The 15368-nt window shown below is 40.6% G+C and overlaps 1 protein-coding gene and 1 long non-coding RNA gene across 8 annotated transcripts in view; one reads left to right on the top strand and one right to left on the bottom strand.

Moving 5' to 3' along the window:
- Positions 1-14116, bottom strand: part of LOC134220025 (myotubularin-related protein 3) — a 136446-nt gene extending 122330 nt beyond the window's left edge. For 2 of the 7 annotated variants that reach the window (XM_062698964.1, XM_062698967.1), the window contains exons 1-2: positions 13896-14112; positions 13459-13632 (exon numbers count right to left, since the gene is read on the bottom strand). The gene's annotated coding sequence lies outside the window, so the exon portion shown is untranslated. Of the gene's footprint in view, positions 1-2822; positions 2952-13458; positions 13633-13891 lie in introns of those variants that run through there. The other 5 variants (XM_062698957.1, XM_062698955.1, XM_062698963.1 and 2 more) reach the window with 5 other exon arrangements.
- Positions 10829-12195, top strand: LOC134221189 (uncharacterized). Its single transcript, XR_009982248.1, has 3 exons — positions 10829-10951; positions 11014-11077; positions 12026-12195. It is a non-coding gene; the product is annotated as an uncharacterized LOC134221189 (long non-coding RNA).
- Positions 14117-15368: the final 1252 nt, after the last annotated feature.

Here is a 15368-nt window from a genome sequence, read left to right as displayed (position 1 = left end):
CCATTCCGTTGGTCCCCGGATTGGGACCGATGTGGCCGGATTGAATCCGAGTGGGCCAGGAACCCTAAAAATATCATTCCCATCATTGCTTTGTAAAATCATGAAGTTTGAGGTTTCGCACGACCTATTTTGAATCAATTTAGAAAATGGCCATTCCGTAGGTCCTCCGGATTGTGGCCGGAATGGATCCGAGTGGGCCAGGAACCATAAAAATATCATTCGCATCATTGCTTTGAAAAACCATGAAGTTTGAGGTGTCGCACGACCTATTTGAATCAATTTAGAAAATGGCCATTCCGTTGGTCCCCGGATTGTGACCGATGTGGCCGGATTGAATCCGAGTGGGCCAGGAATCCCAGAAACATCATTCCCATCATTGCTTTGTAAAATCAAGAAGTTTGAGGTGTCGCACGACCTATTTTGAATCAATTTAGAAAATGGTCATTCCGTTGGTCCCCGGATTGGGACCGATGTGGCCGGATTGAATCCGAGTGGGCCAGGAACCCTAAAAATATCATTCCCATCATTGCTTTGTAAAATCATGAAGTTTGAGGTTTCGCACGACCTATTTTGAATCAATTTAGAAAATGGCAATTCCGTAGGTGCTCCGGATTGTGGCCGGAATGGATCCGAGTGGGCCAGGAACCATAAAAATATCATTCGCATCAGTACATTCAAAGTTAATTGCCTATATGCCGGGTATTAAGCCACCCGGAGTGGAAATTAATTACTATGTCTGAAACTTGATTATGCATATGTACAACATGTGATAGATTTAGTTCGGAAAAGGTATTGGAGGGTAACCGCCCCTTCGGTGGGGTTTGATCCCACGACCCCAGTTCGCATGACAGGTGCTTTCCCTACTAAGCTACGAAGGACCTCCGTCGTCCACCGCAGCTTAGCGGGTACTGATGAAACCAAATTCCCAGCACCAGGTACCAGCCGATCTCTCGCAATACATTTTCAGAACTAACTCTCTCAAATGTATTATTGGACACATTATGTCAACCAAGTAGGATGAGGATTTAGTATTGTCCGGCTCCTACACACTTGCTTCATCAGCAACGGCGCTCAATGAAGTAGGATTGTGTGAGGTTGTGCCAGTTTGGTCGTCAGATCCCAACACGACCACACAAGCGAAGAGAGATCGCCACTCGAGATCAGTACATTCAAAGTTAATTGCCTATATGCCGGGTATTAAGCCACCCGGAGTGGAAATTAATTACTATGTCTGAAACTTGATTATGCATATGTACAACATGTGATAGATTTAGTTCGGAAAAGGTATTGGAGGGTAACCGCCCTTCGGTGGGGTTTGATCCCACGACCCCAGTTCGCATGACAGGTGCTTTCCCTACTAAGCTACGAAGGACCTCCGTCGTCCACCGCAGCTTAGCGGGTACTGATGAAACCAAATTCCCAGCACCAGGTACCAGCCGATCTCTCGCAATACATTTTCAGAACTAACTCTCTCAAATGTATTTTTGTACACATCATGTCAACCAAGTAGGATGAGTATTTAGTATTGTCCGGCTCCTACACACTTGCTTCATCAGCAACGGCGCTCAATGAAGTAGGATTGTGTGAGGTTGTGCCATCATTCGCATCATTGCTTTGAAAAACCATGAAGTTTGAGGTGTCGCACGACCTATTTGAATCAATTTAGAAAATGGCCATTCCGTTGGTCCCCGGATTGTGACCGATGTGGCCGGATTGAATCCGAGTGGGCCAGGAATCCCAGAAACATCATTCCCATCATTGCTTTGTAAAATCAAGAGGTTTGAGGTGTCGCACGACCTATTTTGAATCAATTTAGAAAATGGTCATTCCGTTGGTCCCCGGATTGGGACCGATGTGGCCGGATTGAATCCAAGTGGGCCAGGAACCCTAAAAATAACATTCCCATCATTGCTTTGTAAAATCATGAAGTTTGAGGTGTCGCACGACCTACTTTGAATCAATTTAGAAAATTGGCCATTCCGTAGGTCTTCTGGGTTGTGGCCGGAATGGATCCGAGTGGGCCAAGAACCCTAAAAATATCATTCTCATCATTGCTTTGTAAAATCAAGAAGTTTGAGGTGTCGCACGACCTATTTTGAATCAATTTAGAAAATGGCCATTCCGTAGGTCCCCGGATTGTGACCGATGTGGCCAGATTGAGTCCGAGTGGGCCAGGAACCCCAAAAATATCATTCGCATCATTGCTTTGTGAAATCATGAAGTTTGAGGTGTCGCACGACCTGTTTTGACAACTGTTTTGACAACTGACCCCAACGGAATCTGGAATAATTCTGGAACCGTACTGTGGATAGCCTCGAAACCAGTATAAATCAAAAATTGGGATCCATCCGGATGGAATGCAACTTGTTGCGAAAGAATCGGTCAAGAAATGCGATTTTTACAGCAGTTTAGATTTTTGAAAGCCCTTAAAAACAGACGTTGGGGACGGAAAGGTTAATGGAATTCTAAACAAAAATCAGAGGACAATAATGATTGTTTCATAAAATTTCACTTTCAAAGTGATGATGGTCATAGAAGTAATTTTTTTTTCGAAATTGTGAAACCTTCAAAACTTGCTTTGATTGGCTTATTAGTTTTCTAACGTTTGATTTTTTTCTGTTCCCCTAATCAAATTTATGTCGATCTCATCTACTTCAATTGCCACACAGCGGAGCGAAGCAACGGAATTTCCCATGCATTTAGTATTTTAGTAATACACAAAACCATCACCGACTTGAATGGCGTTATTCCAGGAACGCCATCGTATTGAAATTGCAGCAAGCGCCACGAAACCACCACCATTTCAAAACAAAACAACAAACCGTGTGGACGACAGACAACGACGAACGCGAACATCAGCCCATCTGGCGCGTCAGAGTCGCGCGGCTTCGAAATGGAACACCCTCGCTGCCCCAACAACCACACTCAACTGATGGTCAATCGAACCGACCGATTCACTACTGCTGATACTGACTGACCGCTACATGGCGGTGGAGCCATCGTGAGTTGAGCTCGCGTTCGCATGTGTATGGATTTCGATCGGGTTTGCTTTGGTGAACGACCATCTAGAAAGAAGAGATACGCTTGTCAGGGGAAACAACCCCACAGCTGGGGTTCTCAATGTGCACTTTTATGGAGCACATCATTTTTTTTAACACGATTGTTGAATTCCTAATTTATTTAAATTTATTTTAATTTTATAAAATTCGGAACAAATTGTTTTTCATTTTTGATATGTTTAGATCTCCACTTTTCAACAGATGAAAAGTTCATGACCAAAGACGTAGGATTGCAAATCCAGAGATGGCCAGCTCGATTTTCGGCCCGGTTTTGAATGTTTCCGGTGGTGGATATAGTTTGTACATTACTTGTAAAAAAATTGAAAATTCACAGGAAATAAGTAATGTTTTGAACTTCCATACGATTTGTATGGAACGAAAAAATGTTGAAAAACTTCACACCCATTTTTCTCAAAACTGAGTTTTTGTTTTTGCGTTTAACCCCCTCAACTTTAACCATCATGATTTGATTATTATGGAGACGCATGGTGAGAATCAACTTTTTATTTGCATGGTTCATAAACATCAATACGAATACAGTAAAATTGTGAATTGAAGTTGGGATTCCACGCTATTTCGGCGTCTCGTAGTTGACCGCGTATCCAGTGCTTTTACTGTTATTCGCCGACCACTGAATTCACATGCCACGAACCTGAAAACCCCTAGAAACTTATTTAACACTATCGTAGTGTATGTTTCAGTAGCGAAAAAATGCACTTTATAAGGTCGAATGTTTATTAAAATCTTCCTTTTCGCTTCTTCTTGCTCAACAGCTCATTAGTGGAGCACTGGCACTGGCGAAAAACGGGTATAGGTAGGTTCTGGCTGTGTTGTGAATGCGCGATTTCGATGGATTGTTTTTGTTTCGCATCGGGCAGGCAATCATCTTGAATCGTTTTCATTGGTTCTTCATTTTTGCACTCCGTTCGCGTTTGATGGCACTGAGTGGCCTCGCTCGCTACTAAATACCTACTTGCTGCTTGATGTGCGTTCGGTTGGCTGGAGTTTTCACCGCTCTTGTCATTTTTGAAAACAGGGCTGGTAGCGACTTGCTTACCTTTTTCGGGTAGTTATAGTCGAGTTTGACTGTGATTAATATTAGTTATTATTACTACTGTTCTTCATCAGGAAACGATGTACCAATGGAACATTGACCGAGATGTTTTTTTTTAAGTTATTGGCAATTACGAGTTAACAATCTGCAGGGAAGTTCCTATTAATTTTGGTTTGGGTTGTTTAGTGCTTTTTATCTTTTCTGAAAACTATTGAAAATTTTTGAGGATTGATATGGCGCCGTCCAGAAACTGTTTTTATTATTTTATTGTTTGATATACCAAATAAGTTCTCGCCTAATAATATTTAGTTGGTGTGTAAAAAATGCACATTATACAATTACTAAACGCAAAAAGAATCCCGAAAACCTTAAGAAAATATTCGTATAAGGTGTAAGGGTGTTAGCCGCTCGGAAAATCATCGGCGGCGGCATTTGTCATAGATTTGCTTGGTAACGGCAGCGTTGTTGGCGTCACACCGAAATTTTATGAATCTCCGCTAGATGTTCTTCGGGACTTCCCAAAACAATATTATGACATTCCTGGAAGATTTTTTAATTTTTTATTAATGCATGGGGAGATCCCCCAGCGCCGAACACCTCGCAATACCGGACACTTCTCGAAACGACATTGGCAGAAATTCTTCCATCATCGCTATTTAAAAGTTGTTTACCTGCATGGAATATCATACTTATTCTCATGGTATAAGCTTTCTTCGGGGTCTCCAGTAGCCTTGCGAGCAAAGGCGTAGGATTGCCAATCCGGAGATGGCAAATTCGATTCTCGGTCCGGTCTAGGATGTTTTCGGGTTGGAAATATTCTCGACTCCCTGGGCATAATGTGTCCATTGTACTTGCTACACAAGATACATACTCATGCAATGGCGGGCATAGAAAAGCTTTCAATTAATAAGTGACGAAATGCTAATAGAATACTAAGTTGAAAAACTAGGCCAAGTTCCAGTTGGAATGTAGAGTCATATAAGAAGAAGAAGAACAAGCTTTTTTCAAAATTTAAGATTGAAAAAATAGCTCAAAATTGGGTAGCAAAAATCATCGCAAAAATAAAGTCCACAGAGAAAACTACATGTTTGATATGAATAAAAAATCGAACTTATGGCATATGCTACATTCGAACTTAAACAAAATAGACCCCATGATGTCGATGATGATTTCATTTTTTTTGCAGCTGATCGACAAAAGACTTGTATGTTTTATTTGTTTTCCTTGAATTGGACTTCTATTTTCAAAAACAAAGACGATTCGTTTCGAATCTGATGAATAATCTGCATTTAAAACATGAGTAGCAACGTCTTGAGCAGACTACAAGAAATCAGTAGTAAACTCTTCTTTTATTCATATCGAATCAGTTGTTTGTTGTAAAATCGAACTTATTACTTTTTATTCATACGACCCATTTTGTTATGCATTTCGATTATGTGAAGATAATCAATATTAGTCATGTTTCAATGACGATCATGTACGGTGTTGAACTTAATCTAGAATTAAAAAAACACCTTAATAAAGAATTAAAAAAAAGACGATCATGTTTTGCCTGATGTTTATTTGTTAAAAAAAATATTCACCTGACCCAGCGTCCTAATGAATTAAATTTTAAATTACAATTACTACAATACTAAATTAACACTGAATTGTACAACTTGTTCGAAAATCTACTAGACGCCTTACCAAACTCCAACAAGTTCTCCACCTGCGTGAACATTCGGAGGCACGCTGTAACCGGCTAGTGATATCCAAATGACATTCTGTGGAATCTAGGTTGTAGCAGATTCGTGGTACGCGACAGCCTTGGAGGTGTACGGAAATCCAAAAGTTGTTGGAATATCAGGTAGTGTGCGACGCTTCGCAGTAGATCGTAGATGGATAGGAAGCAGGCGCCAGTTGGTTGTAGTTGCTCTTGGGCAGATTAAGGTCTGAGGAAAGCTCTCTCGCGGTAGAGCGCTATTTTCGTACTAAAATGTCTATAACTCGGAATTGGAAACGAATTTCGCTTATCCCAACTGACAATCTCTTTGAAATTTATCAAGGAATGTTCCTACAAAATTTCATGGACCTACTATTTCCCAAATTTGAATTAAGCTCTAATTCCTGAACTATTGTAGAACTGAAATTTGCGCTTCTCAGTACCTCTCTCCGATGATTTGAAGCACAAAGGAACCGAATTTCGCAAAACCCAACTGACAAAAGTTTTGAATTTTTCCAACAATAAACAATTTCCGCAATAAATTTAGCAGGAAGCTCTTTTTACTTCAACCAAGTTTTTTAAATTTCATACAAAAGTTACCATTTCGGGAGAGCAGCCAACAGCATATTGTCTTGTGGCGCACGGCAGGAAAGGAGCGATGAGAGCGATAGAAAGTCCGTCAACTTTGTATCTAGCGTGACACTAGAAAAAAGCGTATTCCTATTTGTGAACAAGAGGATACCAAATATATAAATTGAAATCAAATATCGGGACTGATTTGCGATTTGGGCGTAACTTATTTTGTAAACAAACATTGTTTTATCGATTCCGTAGAATGCAAGCATTTTACTCGAAAACTAATTCCTTTATCTGATAGAGGAAAGCCTATTCTGTCGTATACATACGGTGGTTTTCTCAGAAAATGCTTGCTTTAGCAGGAATTTGCTTTCCAATGTTTGTTTACAAAATAAGTTACGCCCAAATCGCAAATCAGTCCCGATATAGAAATGAGATGAGATAAACAATTGAAAATAAATAAGACAAATAAGACAAATCAAACAAATAATACAAATAAGACAAATAAACCAAATAAGACAAATAAGACAAATTCCTTCGGAAGTTCCTCCTGGAATTCCTAAGGAAGTTCTTCCAGGAATTCCTAAAGAAGTTCTTCCAGGAATTCCAAAGGAAGTTCCTCCAGGAATTCCTTAGGAAAGTTCTTCCAGGAATTCCTTCGGAAGTTCCTCCAGGAATTCCTTTGGAAGTTCCTCCAGGAATTCCTTTGGAAGTTCCTTCGGGATTTCCTTCGGAAGTTCCTTCGGGAATTCCTCCGGAAGTTCCTTCGGGAATTCCTCCGGAAGTTCCTTCGGGAATTCCTCCGGAAGTTCCTTCGGGAATTCCTCCGGAAGTTCCTTCGGGAATTCCTCCGGAAGTTCCTTCGAATTCCTCCGAAGTTCCTTCGAATTCCTCCGAAGTTCCTTCTGAATTCCTCCGGAAGTTCCTTCGAATTCCTCCGGAAGTTCCTTCGAATTCCTCCGAAGTTCCTTCGGGAATTCCTCCGGAAGTTCCTCCGAAGTTCCTCCGGAAGTTCCTCCGGGAATTCCTCCGGAAGTTCCTCCGAATTCCTCCGAAGTTCCTCCGGGAATTCCTCCGGAAGTTCCTCCGGGAATTCCTCCGGAAGTTCCTCCGAATTCCTCCGGAAGTTCCTCCGGAATTCCTCCGAAGTTCCTCCGAATTCCTCCGAAGTTCCTCCGAATTCCTCCGAAGTTCCTCCGAATTCCTCCGGAAGTTCCTCCGGGAATTCCTCCGGAAGTTCCTCCGAATTCCTCCGAAGTTCCTCCGAATTCCTCCGAAGTTCCTCCGGAATTCCTCCGAAGTTCCTCCGAATTCCTCCGGAAGTTCCTCCGAATTCCTCCGAAGTTCCTCCGGGAATTCCTCCGAAGTTCCTCCGGGAATTCCTCCGGAAGTTCCTCCGGGAATTCCTCCGGAAGTTCCTCCGAATTCCTCCGAAGTTCCTCCGAATTCCTCCGGAAGTTCCTCCGGAAGTTCCTCCGAAGTTCCTCCGGAAGTTCCTCCGAAGTTCCTCCGAATTCCTCCGGAAGTTCCTCCGAATTCCTCCGGAAGTTCCTCCGGGAATTCCTCCGGAAGTTCCTCCGGGAATTCCTCCGGAAGTTCCTCCGAATTCCTCCGAAGTTCCTCCGAATTCCTCCGAAGTTCCTCCGGGAATTCCTCCGAAGTTCCTCCGAATTCCTCCGGAAGTTCCTCCGAATTCCTCCGAAGTTCCTCCAAATTCCTCCGAAGTTCCTCCGGGAATTCCTCCGAAGTTCCTCCGAATTCCTCCGGAAGTTCCTCCGGGAATTCCTCCGAAGTTCCTCCGAATTCCTCCGAAGTTCCTCCGAATTCCTCCGGAAGTTCCTCCAGGAATTCCTCCGGAAGTTCCTCCGAATTCCTCCGAAGTTCCTCCGGGAATTCCTCCGGAAGTTCCTCCGAATTCCTCCGAAGTTCCTCCGGGAATTCCTCCGAAGTTCCTCCGAATTCCTCCGAAGTTCCTCCGGGAATTCCTCCGAATTCCTCCGAAGTTCCTCCGAATTCCTCCGAAGTTCCTCCGGGAATTCCTCCGAAGTTCCTCCGGGAATTCCTCCGAAGTTCCTCCAGGAATTCCTCCGGAAGTTCCTCCGGGAATTCCTCCGGAAGTTCCTCCGGGAATTCCTCCGAAGTTCCTCCGGAAGTTCCTCCGGGAATTCCTCCGGAAGTTCCTTCGAATTCCTCCGGAAGTTCCTCCGAATTCCTCCGGGAATTCCTCCGAAGTTCCTCCGGGAATTCCTCCGGAAGTTCCTCCGAATTTCTCCGAAGTTCCTCCGGAAGTTCCTCCGAAGTTCCTCCGAATTCCTCCGGAAGTTCCTCCGAATTCCTCCGAAGTTCCTCCGAATTCCTCCGAAGTTCCTCCGGGAATTCCTCCGGAAGTTCCTCCGGGAATTCCTCCGGAAGTTCCTCCGGGAATTCCTCAGGAAGTTCCTCCAGAATTCCTCCGGAAGTTCCTCCGAATTCCTCCGGAAGTTCCTCCGAATTCTTCCGAAGTTCCTCCGGGAATTCCTCCGGAAGTTCCTCCGAATTCCTCCGGAAGTTCCTCCGAATTCCTCCGAAGTTCCTCCGGGAATTCCTCCGAAGTTCCTCCGAATTCCTCCGGAAGTTCCTCCGAATTCCTCCGGAAGTTCCTCCGAATTCCTCCGAAGTTCCTCCGAATTCCTCCGGAAGTTCCTCCGAATTCCTCCGGAAGTTCCTCCGGGAATTCCTCCGGAAGTTCCTCCGGGAATTCCTCCGGAAGTTCCTCCGGGAATTCCTCCGGAAGTTCCTCCGGGAATTCCTCCGGAAGTTATGGGTCTGTGAAGTCGTTAGCTATCTTGGCGATAAAACCCAACTGATGAGTGGCTTTAGAGATAACCGCCGAGCAATGTTCGTCGAACGACAACAAGCATCTAGCATAACACCTAAGTCCTTTACTTGTTGTACCCTGGTCAGCGATACTCCGTTAACGCAATAGTCGAAAACAATTGGTGATGCAATGCGATGGAACGTTATCACCACGCATTTAGGGACACTAACAATCAGCTTGTTATTGCTGCACCACACAATGAATACATTGAGCAGCGCTTGGAGGCGTTCACAGTCTTCAATTGAACGTACAATAAAATACAGCTTCAAGTCATCTGCATATACAAGCTTACAACCACCTCGCAGTAGCAACGTCACGTCGTTGAAGAACAATGCGAACAAGAGAGGGCCGAGATTGCTACCTTGCGGGACCCCAGACGTATTAGAAAAAGTCGTCGAAAGACAGGAGCCAATTTTCACACGCAATGCTCTGCCAGTTAGGTACGAATTCAACCAGGACAGTAGTTGTACGGAGAATCCAAGTCGAGATAATTTACAAAGAAGTATACGGTGGTCAATTTTATCAAAGGCAGCTTTCAGGTCCGTGTAGACGACATCGATCTGCGCTTTATCCTCGATCTGTGTTATGCACGTCGATGTAAATTCCATCAAGTTAGTAGAAACTGATCTACTGGGCATACATCCATGCTGGTCAAAGGAAATGTAATTTCGAGTGCCCTCGAGAATCACGCCACTCACTATGATTCCAAATAATTTAGAAGCAGCTGAAAGGTTAGTTATCCCTCGATAATTTTTAACGTTGCGACGGTCACCCGTTTTGTACACCGGCATCATTAGCGATTGTTTCCATACGTATGGCAATTTTCCTTCAGCGAATGAAGGGTTGAAAATGTGGCACAAGGGTTGTGTAAGAGCTCTTACGCAGAAACGAAATATTACGGTTGGAATGCCGTCCGGTCCAGGATAGTAGGAATTCTTCATTCTTCTGTTGATGGAACAGATTCAGACTTCCTCTTGGAATTTACAATTGTGATGTAAGATCAATTTGGATATCCGGCAGCTAATCCCCGATCCGGACAGTGAGATTTTTCATGTGGGGAATTAGTTATTTTTTACACATGTAACTTCAATTTAATTGTTTCTTCTTGCTAAGGTATTATGAAGCCAGAGAAATAAGCATAACAATTAAGTAAGATATCCTCAATCTTGGGGTTGAGGGATATCCGATACGATTTGCGAACTATTAGATTTGCTAAACGAAAGTCTGAGTAGAAAAATGGATAAATTTTCGTTGACACTTGGTGTGATTTGGCTGAATCCCGTCCAAATGTCCCTTTGACTAACGTCCTCTCGAGGAAATCCCGAATAGAAATAAATTGTACGCCGAATAGTTGGTATTATTAGTTTTCCATTCGCCTTATAATCATCATATACTGTATGATACATGTACATTTATAAGATTAACAAAAATAACGACCCAATCATTAAAAATGTTTAACGTATCATACATGCTGTAGTAAGGATTACCTGCTATAATTTTATTGTAAACGTATCTTATCGTAAATGATTTCGATAGCTATTTCCCAACCCAAAAGTTAAGTGTTTTCTTTTTCAGTGTATTAGTGACAATGCTTTCGACAACAGTGTTTGGGCCAACCGCCATTTAAACTTTTCTCTAAAAGTCGGTGGCAATGTTAATTGAAAGAGTAAAAAGTTTATTTGCCAAAAAGGATGAAAATGCATGTAAGTGGAAACCTAATTATAGGAAATAAAAAAACTGATTATATTAATGGTTTATTTTCTAGAAGGAGCACGATATACACCTCAAATTGGGAGATTCAACTGCGAACCACAGAAATGCTTCAAAAGGTGAGAATAATCTATGATGTGCTTTCTTTAATGTATGTAAATGACCTACAATCCATCCAATAATTGAACAATGTTGCAACTGGCCATACCATTATGGATACATTAATCCCCTCAGCACAAACTATCAAGTTTTTCCGTATGGCGTCAGAACCTACCGCAATGCTCTTTCAATCGACCTTTCTCGTCAAAAACTTTATTGCGTAATCGAGTAATTTATTCATTTAATGCAAGTTTAAAAAAACATCTTTTAGTGCCTCAAACTATTATTAAAGTTAAAAGCAAAACCCAGATTATTCCCAATTTAAATAAAGAGCAAAATCCCAGATAATTATTGAGAAAAACATTTTAGCGAGTTCAAAATACCATTTTAGGGGGATAGATTCCATTATTTCCATCAATTTACATTTATTTGCACTCATTTTATTGCATTAATTGATTTAATGCAGCAAATTGTTTCAAATTTTTGTACACACACAGTGATTTAGGGCATAAAAGTATCATCGTGTTAGCCTCATGATATACGAATGCAAAAATGGTAACTTGGCTTAGAAACCTCGCAGTTAATAACTGTGGAAGTGCTTAATGAACACTAAGCTGCGAGGCGGCTCTGTCCCAGTGTGGGGATGTAATGCCAATATGAAGAAGAAGAAGAAGTGATTTAGATAATAAATTTTTTTGTTGGGATAGGTCAATCAATATAGGCTGAATATAGGTACTTATTGATATGGGTCGCCATTCACCCAATATTAGAGTTGAATTAGTATAGTGATTCAAATTGTTTGAGGCCACGCGTTTTGAAGATGAATCACGAGATTCAAATGTTTTGCAATTGTTTTAGTTCAGGTGATAATCATATTGTTTGTTGTTATCAAGAAGTCAGGGCATAGCTGTCCAGGACAACAAATTAATATTGCAGTCATTCATTGTTTTATTTGACTTATTTTCTAGGAACGTGCAGCCCCTTCGAAACATGCGAAAAATAACTGATGAGAGAGCAGCATATCCTCTGGACATGGACAAAGCGTCTGCATCATACAAAAATCGTTTGAAAGCTTTTTTTAATTTTACCTACCAAATACTTGTGGAGAAAATGAAAAAAAAACATTGAAATTGAGACATTACCCATAGTGATATTCATGATAACAGAGTTTCAAAGAAAATTCGTTGTTCTTTTTGAATAGATTAGAAAAACTATTTTCTATAAAAGATGTTGAATAAAATATGTTTAAAACTTGTTTTGTGCTCATTTATTGTACCATGAACTGAGAATAAATGCTATATCAATCGTAGCAGGAATCATAGTGTCCTTGAACTATCATATCATGTATCGTAGTTTGTAAAATAGAATTATACATATTGTGATACTGCTATCGTACAATTAAATGTTTATTGAACACCTTTCAATTTGGATTAATCATGGAATCTTTTATTTGTATTAACAAAAATCATTCTATTGATCTTCGTTGTTGAATACAATTATAATCCGTATCATCTCATGATGAAAAATGATGATAAACTAATGATTTCTGGTAAAATTGCTTGTCGAAAATATATGGAAAAATTCACCTTTTTGAATGGTAACGATACTTAACGACCCATTCAGTGTATCGTCCAAAATGGATTTATTATAAATGCAATCATAAAAATTGTTCATGGTATAATTATCGTAAAATATTTTTTATGATTCCGTTAAAAATTAAATTACAATTCTCTATGATTAAAAAACGATAACTAGAAAAATAGTTGAATAATATAATTCTATTCGGGATGTCATTTGACAAATAATATCAATCAACAAAATGTCCCAAGGGCGACTGCGTTTCATTATTGGCTAAATAACATTGATATCATTGGGTTTCAAGCTTGTGCCAGTATTAACCACTTAAGAGTGAAATCAATAGTGATCCAGTTTCATTCCAAATTTTCGACCACTATTCTAGTTTGAATCTGGAGCAAAATACAACAACCTCGCTGATTTCCCCAGCAGTGTTTCATTTGTATTTTTCAAATTTCCAATTAAATTAAATAATTATGTTGCTGCCAAGAAAGGCACCGTAATTGCAAAGTGGATTGATTCGTAGATAAAATGACGCATTCATACACCAAAACAATTGAAAAATATTTGTCTCGTGATTCATTCGTGATTCAAATCTGCAGAAAATAGAACGGAGCGTTATACATACCAGTTGCATATTTTTGGCAGTAGTTGACTGGTATAAAAAATGAATCTAGAACAGCTGCTGGGAAAATTAATGTTTCAGATTCATATTTCAACTGACAGGCTCGAACGATGTGAATCACTGCTGACTTTACTCTAGCCAGGTGATGGATGATAAAATAGGTGCCCTACACTACCAGCCCTGTTATGGTCGAGTACCTACCTCCGGTACTTGTTCGCTGCTGGTTTGCTGATGCCTTTGCCCCTTAATGTTCTTCACGCACTGATAACTTTTACGGTTTTGCACGGCATCAAGAAAAATGTTTGCTGATAGATAGTTAGGTGTACTTATTATGCACTATTTTCCAGTTTCGCTTTTGCCAACCACAGCATTTTCCTGACGTTTGGAGGATAACAATTTATATGCAATAGAAAACGGGTGGAACAATGCAAACAATTTTATTGATTATTTTTTTCATTTTGCAAAAAAAGGTATTGAAAGCAATTTGTTTGGAAAACTAAATTCAATAAATAAAAATGAAGAATAATCTCTTGCAACACAGTCACAGTAGCCATGAAAACACCGTCGTCATCGAATTAAAGATGGAAGTGAGTAACAAGGAAACAAATTTTAATTTTTGAAACGCAATAAACACCTACTTAGCCAATAAATTCCGCTTGGAAAACACCACAAAACTTTGCTCCACGCACGGACAATCACTTTTTCACACGAATCGACCACGGAAAACACAGTTTTTCACGATAAATTTACAATTTTCACCACCAACGTAGAGCGAAACGCGACGAACCCGAGTTGCGATCTGGCGAAAAATAATGCCCTCTCAATCAACTCAACCTCAACCAACGAACAAAGTACACTCGACAAGGTTGCATGACTCGTGAAAACGAACACAGCGATGATTCCGATGCAACGGGACTGTGTGTGGAGAACAGAAAAATGAAAACATCACACAACACAACTACATATACATCTGAAGAACAACAACCGACACATCGACAACATCACTGCTGTCAAAAACATTCATGTTTTTGTTTTGCTCTCATTATCCGCTGGCAAAAGTCTCGTTTAACATTTGAAAAGCGTCGCGTAGACAATGATTATCATCAGGGAATCAATTTTTTTGGAATGCGCGTGCGAAACAAACGACAAAAGAGAACCAACGACAAAGCTTTGTTTTTGTCGGAGATAATAATGACAAAGATCCGAAAAATTTTGTCAGCAACAAAAAAGAAGACAATCTTGTTGCTAACTTTTCATCCCGTTATTTTGCATTATTTCTAGTGAAAATTTCGGTTTTATTCTGTCATAGTTTCTGCTTTTATGGAAATATTCGAGAATCGAACAATGATTACAAAATTAGCAGCGTATTTTCGGAAATATCAGAGCATGCAAGGCAAATTATTCTTGTCATATTGTGTTCGGGTTCTAATAAAGGTTTGTCGCTAGGTGCGTTTGTCAGTAACAAACTCTGTTGATGACAAAGAGTATATTGTTAGGCGTTGCTCGAATATTGATTCCCTGATTATCATGCATGTGAAAGATGACCGAAACAGAGGCATTTTCGTTTTCAAGAGACCTCCGTATTATAGATAGTAGAATCTATAGATAGTGGAATATATAGATGAGCAAAGATAAATCCTCTGTCTCCAAACGAACTGTCAAACGTGTCTCCAAACGAGCATGACGTCACGATTTCAATGGAAACGTTAAGGGCTGTGACGTCATATGCTCGTGTGCACGGGTAAAAAAATCGACTCAGCCATGCTTTCGCTCATCTATAGATTCTACTATCTATAGTAGAATCTATAGATGAGCGAAAGCATAGCTGAGTCGATTTTTTTGCCCGTGCACACGTGCATATGACGTCACAGCCCTTAACGTTTCCATTGAAATCGTGACGTCATGCTCGTTTGCAGACACGTTTGACAGTTTGTTTGGAGACAGAGGATTTATCTTCTCTCATCTATATATTCCACTCTCTATACTCCGTATCCTCGCCGTGTAACGATTTAATCTTGCATACTTTGAAAATATGAAAAATGATTTGTTTGTATGTCATTTGAGCAAGCAACGATGACTAAGAGCAAGATTACCGGTGGTGAGTTTAAGCC

This window comes from Armigeres subalbatus, chromosome 3 (assembly GCF_024139115.2).
Source record: "Armigeres subalbatus isolate Guangzhou_Male chromosome 3, GZ_Asu_2, whole genome shotgun sequence".
NCBI lineage: Eukaryota > Metazoa > Arthropoda > Insecta > Diptera > Culicidae > Armigeres > Armigeres subalbatus.
Note: the sequence above shows the minus strand (reverse complement) of the source record. Positions and strands in the feature narration are given on the sequence as shown.